The sequence below is a fragment of the Felis catus genome, chromosome B1 (assembly GCF_018350175.1).
Source record: "Felis catus isolate Fca126 chromosome B1, F.catus_Fca126_mat1.0, whole genome shotgun sequence".
Lineage (NCBI taxonomy): Eukaryota > Metazoa > Chordata > Mammalia > Carnivora > Felidae > Felis > Felis catus.
Genome location: NC_058371.1, coordinates 191,960,754 through 191,973,514, shown reverse-complemented (window position 1 = coordinate 191,973,514; position 12,761 = coordinate 191,960,754).

Genomic DNA, 12,761 nt, shown 5'->3' with positions numbered 1-12,761 from the left:
CTTTTTTTTTTTTTAATTTTTTTTTCCAACGTTTATTTATTTTTGAGACAGAGAGAGACAGAGCATGAACGGGCGAGGGTCAGAGAGAGAGGGAGACACAGAATCGGAAACAGGCTCCAGGCTCCGAGCCATCAGCCCAGAGCCCGACGCGGGGCTCGAACTCACGGACCGCGAGATCGTGACCTGGCTGAAGTCGGACGCTTAACCGACTGCGCCACCCAGGCGCCCCTTGTCTTTTTTTTTTTTTAACTCTTTTTAATGTTTATTTATTTTTGAAAGAGAGAGAGAGAGAGCGCACAAGCAGGGGAGGGGCATAGAGAGAGGGAGACACAGAATCCGAAGTGGGCCTTATACTGACAGCCTGGTACAGGGCTCGAACTCACGAACCATGAGATTATGATCTGAGCTGACGTCGGACGCCACCCAGGCACCCCCAGATGTCTATTTTCTTCAAGTGTTTCCTCACAGAATGAATAAATTCATGGGGCAAAAAAATATCAATTTATAGAATAATTCAGGATCTGTCAACACTGATTTTTGTGAAGAGTTCCTATCTCGAAAAAAACAATTTATATCTCTTAAATCTTGGAGACTTTTACTTTTGCCACTAATAAAAAGTCAGAATTTGGAATTCCAGAAGCATTGCCATGGGCAGCTGCTGAGAATCTTTGCTGGGACTTCATACATACTGGCACTCGCTTCACCTTTTCTACCATGGTTTCTGGAAAACACCTTATAATTTAGAACTGTTTCAACTCTATTGGAGAGTTTTTCCCTAAGAAAATTTTCCCTATTGATAAGTGACTTTAACTCCTGTGTAAATTTCCAAGCAGCAGATTGATCCACAGGTAATTTGTGCACTCCAGGGCCCAATGCCTGGGTAGCACGGCTGTTTTCTACGTAGAAGTCATCCATCAACTGCTGTAAAGCTTTCAGAGAGGCCAATCTTTTGGTGCAGGGCCAAGGCCTTTTCTGTAACTATTGGTCCACAAATCGGCATTCTGTGTATTTTTTCTTGCATGAGAAAACACCAATAATATATCAGCTCTGATAATTAGTTTTAGGATTTGTTTTTAAAGTAGAATAAGAATTTAAACATACTTGGAAAGCCATATGATTAGAGTCCTTCTAGATGCTACAGAGTTGCCCTAAACATTTACAATTATCTTACTACATGTCATGATTCTAGTTCCTTCTTAAGCAGCATTCCCTAAAATCTAAATTTTTCAACTGGATTTTCATAGAAACAACCCTTTTTATTATTTTCACACCCATAACGTATTGGCTTATGTAACATTTAATTACATCATACAATGATAATAATAAGTGGACATCGTGTACACAAAATTAGAGAAAGTATAACTGACTCCTTTTTTCAATGTTTACTTATTTATTTTTGAGACAGAGGGTGTGAGGTGGGGGAGGGGTAGAAGGAGAGGGTGACAGAGAATCCCAAGCAGGCTCCCCGCTGTCAGCGCAGAGCTCAATGCAGGGTTCAAACTCAGGTGTCATGAGATCATGACCTGAGCCAAAACTAAGAGTTGGACATGTAACTAACTGAGCCACCCAAGTGCTCCCAACTGACTCTTGATAAGCATACAACTTAGGTGGGAGAATTAGTGCATCTAGACTCCAGCAAGAGGTCTACTGGCAATGAGCACTCAGAGTGTGGTTTGCAGAAGAAATGGAAAGCATTGGGCAATCCAAGAGTAGGTTAAGAAGATATGGGTTAAGAGAGCTTCTCTGTCCCACAGTAAAGGAACAAAGCCATGTGGGAAGAGGTCAAGAAGATCCTAAGACAAGGGGCACCTGTGTGGTTCAGTCGGTTGAGCGACCAACTTCGGCTCAGGTCCTGATCTCACAACTTGTGAGTTCAAGCCCTGTAATGAGCTCACTGTTGTCAGCACGGAACCTGCTTTGGATCCTCATCGTCCTCTCTCTGCCCCTTCCCTTCTCTCTCTCTCTCTTTCTCTCTCTCTCAAATAAATAAGCATGAAAAAAAAATCCTTAAGATTCTTTCTAAAAAAAAAAAAAAAAGAAGAAGAAGGATGTCCCAAAAGAATTAAAGTCTTGCCACTTAGGAGGTGCAAGCCCAGGGTATTAAGGGTTAGGGGAGAAAGGGGGTGTGAAATAAAGAAAGATACGGAGCATCACAGTACAGTGCAGCACATAGCTGGCAACTCAAGAGGCAGGTTTACTCACCTTGCAAGATTTCTTTGGAAAGTTCACGAAGACAAACTACATCTCTGGGCAACCCAAAAAAGGGCAAAAGGAGTTGAAATTTATTGACCCTGCTCCTCTCTCTAATCTGCTGGCTTCCACTAGTGCAGGGTCACCCCACATTGAGTTGATTCCTCTATACCTCAAGTGCATCTTCCAGCCCCTCAGCATCCAATCAAGAAACCAGATCCCATATCCAAACAGTAGGACTTTTCAGCCTCAGCCTCAGAAGTTTGAAAGGGGAGGGGCTTAGCATGTGATGCATAAAGGTAATGCAAGTCCGGGGCTTCAGTTCAGACTCCAACCAGCTCAGGGATCTCATAAGGATGCCAGCGAAGGAGGGGATGACATTATCCAGAAAGTGTGCAACCACATGGGAAAGAAGGGGGTGCTCGAGAGAATCTGAGAAGGCACAGAAGGTTTATGCCCAACACAGGAAGCTTGACAGAGAAAGCTTTGCATTTTAAAGGACAGAGAATCGGAGTAAGGATGTTCCAGGTAGAAGGAATGGTGCATTTTAAAAGACCCAATGGGAGGAGGAGGAAGATAAACATGATAAACTGGGTGGCTCAGTCAGTTAAGCACCAACTTTGGCTCAGGTCATGCTCTCACAGTTCCTGAGTTGGAGCTCCACATGGGGCTCTCTGCTGTCAGCGTGGAGCCTGCTTGGAATTCTCTGTCCCCCTCTCTCTCTGATTCTCTCTCTCTCTTTTTCTCTTCTCTCTCTCTCTCTCAAAAATAAATAATTAAAAAAAAATTTTAAGACCCAATGGGAGGAAATAGTATGACTTTTTTAATGGAGTGCAAACAGTAACATGCGGCTGGCATATGGGGAAGTATCAGAGAATGAGAGCAGAGGAAAAACTCAGCAGGTCAGATGATGGCAGCCCCATCACACTACTGATTTCCAGAGAGCACACTGTCAGCCGAAACCCCCTGTCTCGTTATCTTTTCCCCACATCCAGACCCAACTAGCACCCATCCATCCTGATTCCTAGTTCTCATCCACTACTCTACGTGCCCACTAGTGAATACCCTCCCCAAGACAGGGGCGCTTGGGGAAAAGATGGAATACAGATAAGGCTTAGAGAAAATAAAAACTGTTCATTTCTCCCAAATAGTGCAGCCTACATATTTCACAGAATTAATGTTGACAGAATCCACAGAGTTTAGGGAAAAGCAAGAGCCAGAGCTCATATGATTTCTTCCAGCCATTTCAGAGCTCGCAATTTCTCTGCCATTGGTAACCTACCGTGGAGAATTCATTTCATGCCTGTCTACTCTGGTAAAACCTTGGAATGAATTGAATTGTTACAAAAAGGTGAAAATTAGGAATGCCAAGAGTCATTTGATGCAGCTAATTAGCAGTCATCATATCTACAGTTTTGCACGTGCTCCTGACTTTCTTTACCTGTTAAACTTAGTTTCTGAAGTTGTGTCTGATCAAAGAATTGTGAGAAACCCCTTTGCCTGTTGTCAAGGAAAAGGTCTTATCTCTTTACACTGGAGTATTAGAGAAAAATATTCACTTTCAAGTGATCTTTCTGTTATTGGAATTATTTTGATCAAACTAAAAACCTGTAAGCTAGAATTTAGTTCAACTACGTGCTGGGTGCAGAGGATAGAGAAATGAAAGAAATGGAACTGCCCTTCCAGTGGCTTCCACTGCATGTAGATTAATGCTCCTCTATTTTACTACAATAAGAAAAGTTTGGGGGGAGAGGGGGAAGACCAAGCTCCTTGTGTGGGTGGGCGATGTCCTACCTCTCTGACCTTATTTCCATGTATGTTCCCATCACTCAACATACCGCCTTAGTGGTCAGCTCTCATTGTTTCGAACCCATCATGCCTGCTTCCAACTCTAGGACTCTGCATTTGCTGTTCCCACTGCCTAGAATGCTCTCTTCCCCCCCCCCCCCAAGGTCTTCACAAAACTTCATTCCTTCATGAAGTCATATATCAGATTGAAATTCACCTTCTCAACAAGTCCTTCCTTGACCCACATGTATCATTTAAGATATTTTCAGCAACAAGTAACAAAGAAGACCGAACCAGAAATAGTGAAAACAAAGCTTCACACAACATATAGCACAAGGGAAGGATAGTTCTGTGGTTGGATAAGTCATTGGCATTGGGACTTCATCAAAGACCTAGGTCCTTTCCAACTTTCCACTCTGAGACTTCAAGATGCCAAAAACGCTCCCTTTGGGATCACAAGTTCTATACATCATGAGGACACAATTGTGTTCACTGAAGAAGATAGACATTTTTCTCTATGCAGTTCTGATGAGCAAGAAAAATCTATATTGGAGGCCTCCCAGCTGCCAACTCTCTGACCACACTGGCCAGGACTTAGTTTTACTCAAACTAATCACTGGCAAGAAGGAAAAGACGACCATGATGGACATTGGGAGGGCTCTGGGGCAAGGTCATATTCTTATGATGACCAGAGGGTAAGCACCCAGAGAAAATCAAAGTTGTGCCAGCAAGAACAAGGAGGAAGGCTGGGGTTGGAGCAGGAATGGCTATTAAAAGACAATCAGAGGGGATGAATCACTGGAATCTACTCCTGAAATCATTGTTGCACTATATACTAACTTGGATGTAGATTTAAAAATTAATTAATTGATTAATTTAAAAAGATAAATAAATATCCTGAGAAACTTAACAGGAACCCATGGGGGAGGGGAAGGAAAAAAAAAAAAAAAGAGGTTAGAGTGGGAGAGAGCCAAAGCATAAGAGACTGTTAAAAACTGAGAACAGACTGAGGGTTGATGGGGGGTGGGAGGGAGGAGAGAGTGGGTGATGGGTATTGAGGAGGGCACCTTTTGGGATGAGCACTGGGTGTTGTATGGAAACCAATTTGTCAATAAATTTCATATAAAATAAAAAATAAAAAAATTAAAAAATTAAAAAAAGATAAATAAACATTTAAAAAAAGAAAAAAAAGAAAAAAGAAAAAGATAAATAAATAAATAAATAAATAAGTAAAGGACATTCAGTAGTGACTACAACATCCAATGTTACATAGCCCCAGGCACTCACTCTTTAGCACAAGGAAGTTTTTCATTTCTATATGGAACTGAGTTCAATCTCATATTTCTTTTGTCCACTTATTCATTTATTATCTGATACACACATGCAAATGTAAGCTGCAGGAGGACAAAGGTGTTGACCATTGCCTCACAAGGCTATTCCTGGCACCAGAAAAATGCCTGACACATAGTGGCACACAAAGAATATTATTGAATGAGCGCATGCATGAATGTACCCATGTACGTACCTGTTCTGCCTTTGTACCCTTTGTGGTAGTTTGGTATTCAACTTGACAATCAGAAAAACCCACCAAAACTAAAGCACTTTGATAACCATGACGTTGGGAGACTGTCACTGAGCTCATAGAACCCATCTTTCCTGATTTCAACAAACCTTCACAGGAACTCAAAACAGAGTGCAACATATTTCTCCTACATTTTTCACTTTCTCCAGGATTTTCTGATTCCATGATGGTACCATTCCCCATCCAGAAGCCCAAGGAAGAATCTGTGATATCTTCCCCATTTCTCCTTCTCCCTTATCCACCCCCACATCCAACAATCAAGCCCTGAAGAACTTGAAAATCCATCCCTCCTCTCAATTCTCACTGTCACTCTCTCAGTTAGGTCATGTGAAATAAACTCTAATATCCTTGCCAACTCAACTTTATATGATGCTTTGACTCCTATTTCCTTATTTTCCAGGACTCAGCATTAAAACACAGCTATCAGAAAGGGATTGAGTTCATTATCATTTTGAATTACCATAATATCAAGAACATACTTCATTTCTGCTTTTTCTATCCTCACTAAGGTTACATTTGAGAGGACAAGGAGGAAGAAAAGACAGTTTAAGCTGTTACTTTAATTGGCCATTTCTTAGCAGTGGAAGAAAAGGTAGAACATAGCTCAGGGTTTTTTAGCTTGATACTCAGCCAATTGTGCAGAGTCCAATCCTGTAAAAAATCCATCAATATATAAAATAAATGAAACAAAGAGAGTCCAACATCTTTTATGATTTGGGGATGTTAGCCATGGAGAACTTTTTGCTTTCAAACATATATCATAATTATTGAGATGATGTTAAAAGAAAATTTATGGACAACATGTGATACCTCCTTTGGTCTCCCAATCAGAAAATTCCATCTATCCTCTGAATTCCCAGAACACTTGATATGGTACATTCATTCTCATCCTCTCTAGTACGTGTTAAATTATTTCTAACTTTATTAAATCTCCCCTACTCACCTGTGAGCTCACTGAAGGCAAAGCCTAAGTGTATTAGGGAGTCTTAACTCATTGGGGTCACATACATGAAATGATCATTCTCTTTTCCAATCACTGCTTTCAGCCATACTCTGTTGAAGCCCTGTCTTTCATCCCTTGATGATGATTGGGTAGAATACATCACTTCGTGGTTACTTTCAGTAATTAAAAGTCCTTTCTATTTTAAAATTTCAATTTCATCTCGGATACAAAACTACCCTCCTCCATCCTATGGGATGGACACACGGTTTGAAAAAAATTGAGGGAGAGGGTGTTTGATCTAATTTTTCACTTCCTCCCTCTTCTCCCTCAAGACAGACCCTTAGCTCTTCAATAGTTGGGACTAGAGAAGAGATGGGGGGAACAGGAAAGGGGTAAAGGTTTCCTTACTCAACTAACATGGTTGAATCCTGTCATTTGATTTGCTGCTTTTAACCAGAAAACCACCCTTTATGTGGTGGGTGTTTATGTGCTGACTCTCCTAAGTGGCTCCCTCCAGGGCCCTGTGAAGTCTCCCCTTCTGTGAAGCACAGATCTCTTCCATGGGAAACATGGATTGCCTCTCTGGCCCCCCACTCAGCTCCCACTGGTGTTGCAGTCTCCCTATCAGTAAACAGCCTGAGTTGATCCATCCCAGCTTGCTGTGCAGCATCTTCTCAATCTCCAGGAAAACTACAACATGGGGAATGCCAATGATGAGAGTGCTGATTGCCTGGTTGTCAGCCTTTCCTAAGCCTTGCCAACTCATTCCCATTCCTTTTTCTTCTACTCAAGAGGCAGACCCACTACCAAAGAACAGATCTAACTAAGGACCAAGATGACCATTACCACTTCTTATGGCTAGCTCCAATCCTACAAGGGACTCTGGTGATTCCTATCATTTGACTTTGAGGGGGAAGGTGGGGATAGTCACTTCTCACCTGAACACTCTCCATCAGCACAACCCATAGGCTCTCTCCCTTCTACCTACCCATCCTCTCCTTTATAGTCTGGGTGAGGAACCAGGGAGGGGTTTTGGTGAGGTCTGTCTTGTCCCCTGTGAGGAGTGCTAGCAGCTCTTTTTAGGTTGATGGAACCGCTGCCTCTTTGCCCTCTACTCTGGACTTGAGGTTGTTCTTCTACAGCCACAGGATGAAGTCCTGCTCAATATCCTCTCCCACAGTATAAATCTTCTACTACTGCATAACAGATTGTTACAAATCCTAGGCTTGAAATAACATACATCCACCATCTCACAGTTTCCATGGGTCAGGAGTCCGGACACAGTTTATCTTGGACCTCCACTCAGGCTTTCAGAAGGCTACAATAAAGCCATCAGCTCAGCTCTATTTGTATCTAGAGGCTTGACTGGGGAAGAATCTCCTTGCAAACCTACTCAAGTTTTCACAAAAATTCATTTCCTTGCAGGTGTATGATTCAGGTCCATGTTTTCTTGCTTTCTGTCATCCAGAGGCCGGGACTGGTCCTCAGCCACCCTCAGTTCCTTGCCACATGGGTCCTCTATAGGCCCTCCCACAAACTGCAGATCGCTTCTTCAAAACCAGCAGAAGTATCTCTCACTCCAATCTGCTCAGAGTTTTATATAACTTAACACAATGGTGGAAATGATTACCATATTCTGCATATACCAGCTTTACCATATTCTGTTGTCTGAAGAAGTCACAGGTGCCACCCACACTCCAGGGGAGGGGATATACAAAGGTGTATTCATTGGGGGCCCCCTTTGGGCATGTCCACTGTACGTAGGCTTCCCTCCTTCCTTCAATATGTAGATGGCCTGATATGTATAAATCACACCATGATGAGTGAAACAAAAATGATTAAGGCAAGCCCCTATCCTCAAGAAGGTCATATACAAGTGGAAAACACAGTCCTGTGAATGGCTAAATTGTAGCTTGTAATAAATGCCTGCATGTAGTTATATACAAAGCACCATCCAGAGCCAGGAACACTAATTTTACAGACTGAAGATGGGAAAAGTTCACAGAGGAGGTGCTGTCTGCATAGGCTTTTGAAAGAGGAAGGGGACCCACAACGTTTAGCACAGTGCTTTACCTATATCGGGCACTAGCAAATGTGTGTTGAATAAAAAGCTAACACACGTGGACAAAGAACTAATTTTCCAAAGGAGCAGAGTGAAGACTTAGGGAAACACCTGACATCACAGCAATTCCAACACAAAAAATTGTGTAGGGTTGGTGTCGAAGGTCAAACTGGCCACATACTGCACAGGCCTTAAGAACTTCAAAGCCTTGAAAAGTCAGCCTCCTCATTCTATACCTGTGAAGCAGCATGGGTGCCCAGAGAGTACAGAGCAGAGGGACATGGTCTTGGGTTGAAGGACAGGTGAGTGCAAGGATGGAGCTCAGGGCAAGGGCTCACCCATCAGAGGAGAGAAGAGCGCAGAGCTGTCCAGGACTACAGCTAGACAGGTGGTTCTAGACCAGTGAAATGCAGACAGTCGCCCACTTCTAAAAGTTGTATTTTCAGACAACCTTCCTGTTCATACAGCACACACCAACAACATAACTGCCTTTGATCTACCCAGGAAAGACTTTCCTCCATGAGCTGACAAATGAACACTTTGAACTATTTAATACTAGCACTTGCCAAGGTCCATTCTAACAATGTCACCACCTTGGGCTGTACAGTAGTGTTTAATGCATAAATATGAGTGCAATATTGCAAAGATCTTCAAACGGGTTCTGGAGAGCCCCCAGGGGGGCCTCTGAGATCCTGTGTTCTTCTCCCCTTTCCAATCGAGATCACTCCATTTCTGTATGTTTTGCAGACTGGGATCCTGGGAAGACTTTATTTGAAGAGAATTCCATTGTTTGTTTGCTTGTGTTTTTCCACCAAACCACTGTGTTATTACATTTTGTCCTTTTCTTAATAAAAATGGGAAATTGGAAAACGGTCTTGACACAAGTGAGAGAAAACATAAGCCTCATAAACATATTACAATCAAAATTAAGATGGAAATCTTTAAGATCACCCAGAGCAGCCGAGCTTCATTTCAATTCAATGTTTAATGAACATATCATGGGCCAACCAGACATGTGATTAATTGTGAAGGGAAAGAAGTAAAAGATTAACGTACAAAATATCATCAATAATGTATTGTTGAAGATTATGACTAAAACTAAAGATGTAATTAGGGATTTTATGATATTTCAAGCTCTCTGGAATGGGGCTCTCACCACGACACGAATGTCTGTATCTTTCACACATTGAAGGTTAACACATACATGTTTTTTAGCAATGCGTATGTGTGTACAAACCAGAAGACTATTTGCAAAACCAAAAGTGTTTTCATTAAACTCATGAGTTAATGGCTGCCTCCAGCAATGCATCTTGAATATTCTCATCATCTACAATATACAACATATCTTTTCTTTCGGTTGTAGTTTTACTTTCAATATCCATCTCATAAGGTTGGTTTCGATCCAAATCTGCTTTCTTTAATTCTTAATTCTGGCCTTTGTTTTAGCTAAGAATTTTAATCACTCTAACAAATCAAGAAAAAAAGCTTCAGAAATTCATGGCAAATATCTCTAACACTGGTCCTATTCTCCTTTCCTTCTTGTTTCATTTCAAATTATTCAAGTATAGAGAATTTCTGATCACCACAATAAGAAGCCAATAACAGTGTAGGAGCTTGTTATGAGGAAATACATCTAATGGAGATCTACTTTGCCTTGGCAGTGAGAAAAACAAATATTAAGACAAATAGAATCATTGTGCAGAAGCATGATCTCCCCTTCAAACATTACGAGAATGAGAAATCTAAGAAGCCTTAATGGGCAAATATTTGGATGGGAAGCATCATAAAACCTACTTTTCCAGAATTCCACTGCCTTCCTATGTCTTGCATTTCTTTGCTTCCTGAGTCCTTTCAACAAATAGCCTGTCTCTCTGGAAATATTCAGCAATACAACAAACAAGCATAAAACACCTATCATGGACATTACACTGTCCTAGGTGCTATGTAAGATCCAGAGCTGAGCTTATCTGAGAGTTTATGGTGTATCAGGGGAGCTAATTCATGTAATCTAACAAAATGTAAAAATATACAAGTACTTAAAGAGAGAAAAAGATAAGTTGTTTTTTTTTTTGAGAAGGTAGCATTTGAGCTGGTTTTGAAATATTGGTAAGATTTAGACTTGCAAAGATGAAGGCATCCCTAGAAAGGGAACTCATGAATAAACATGCCAAAATGATAAAGCACAAAATAGTTCAGAAAATGAAACCCAGAACTTGGGCTTTGCAAACTGAAAGACTCAGTTTCAAACCCTAGCTGATTAAGCCAATTCAAACATCTTCTTAGAAGGCACAAAGGACTCTTTCCTCCGGGATGTTGAAACATGACGTTGGGATGCAGACATGACTTCTGCATGTTGAGGCAGCATGTTTTATCCCACACTGCCTCATTCTTTCCCTCCCACCCTGTGCTATGTTTATGCTTAGTTACTGACACATACAAAGCCACCTGCCCAAGGGCATCCATGTTTCAGAGCCTGGATTCAAACTGAAATCTCTATCATTTCAAAGCCTCCGCTCAGCCAAGATCAAGCTGCCCACATCCCCTTGCCTCCCCCACTAGAATCTGTCTCCTTGACTTTTAACTATCCTGGGAGCCCAGCATCCACGCATCCCACCCACACCTTGCTAGGCAACCAGCAGCTCTGGGAAAAAAGAAGAACCTCAAGCTTCATTCTGCCAATTGGCCTTTGTTCTTTCTACTTCTTGGTGCAATTTTAAGTCACAAACAAATAAGTAGCCACCCCATGCATTGCCTCCACCTAAACTTCTCATCTGTGTCAATTTATAATAACATATGGAAAATGCCAACTGAACCGAACATTCAACATCTTGAACCCAGTAAAACAAGAAAAAAAAATTAATATCACAATGACCTACGTTACTATGATACATCAAGATATATTCAACCACCATTTGGGAAATATTTCCTCCCATGGCAGGGAAGAGAAAGTGAACACCCCCCTTGCCAGTGAGTGATGGGCTACTGCATAGTGAGAGAAGTCACCTTCTGTGACTATGTGTGAAGCCATGAAGTCAGCCCTTTCCAGGTTTCATTAACATGGTATCTTAGCTCAGGCTGCTGTAACAAATTACCACAGAGTGGCTGGCTTAAACAACAACGTTTATTTCTCACAGTTGTGGAGATTGGTAAGTCCAAGATCAGGGTGCTGGCAGGTCCCGTGTCTGATGACAGCCCTCTCCCTGGTTTGCAGATAGTCATATTCTGGGGTAGCCTCATAGAGCAGAGAGCAGAGAGAAAGAGACCAAATTCTCATCCATGAGGACACCACTTACAGATCTAGCACCTCCCAAAGACCCTGCTTCTTAATACTATCCCATCCAGTTAGGATTTTAACATGTGAATTTGGAGCAGACACATATACTCAGTCCATAACATGTGGTCTTTGCAATCACTCTATAAGGAAGGTTGTTTTCATCTTGTTTACATGTGAGGACTCTTCAGCTCAAAGCAGTTAAGTGATATGCCTAGAGTCATATCACAAATTAGTTACCAAGCAAGAAGCAGAAATTCAAACTTGGCTTTGTTAAAGCCTAACTCCTAACCTCTTGTTCCTGTATAGAGATATGTCCCAGTGCAGGTCCTTCAGAATCCACTCCACAGTGTCTCCCCATCCGACCTCTCCTTTCCAAACTCTGCTCTTTCTACCCTAAGCTCTCTAACTTGCCAAGATTTGAGTGCTCACAATGTGCTAAGTACTGTTCCCAATGATTTAAAATCACTTAATTTTCACAACAGCCTGATGAAGTGGGCAGAGCTGGTGCTCATATATGAATTGTATCCATCCTGATGGGCCAGTGCCATTCATGCCAACCAGTTCCTATATACTTTTAGTATCACTCCTGGAATGCACACTATAATTATGCCTGCCTACAAGATGGGAAAGGTGAGGCAGAGAAGTAAGGTGACACAGCCAAGGCCACATGGTTGGGAAGTGGCATCAGCAAGATTCAAACCCAGGTCACTTTGGTGGCAAAGCCCATCCCCACACCTCACTCCACATATCTCTGAGGCCTCTGCCTATTCCAACGGGGCCTGCATTCAAATAGCTCATCTATTTGTCATTTACCAACCCCATGAACTCAGAGGAACAGGGAGCTTCTGTGAGCTTATATTTCCTCATCTGTACAATGGGGCTACAACATCCAACGCAAGTATTTGCCATGAGGTATACATCT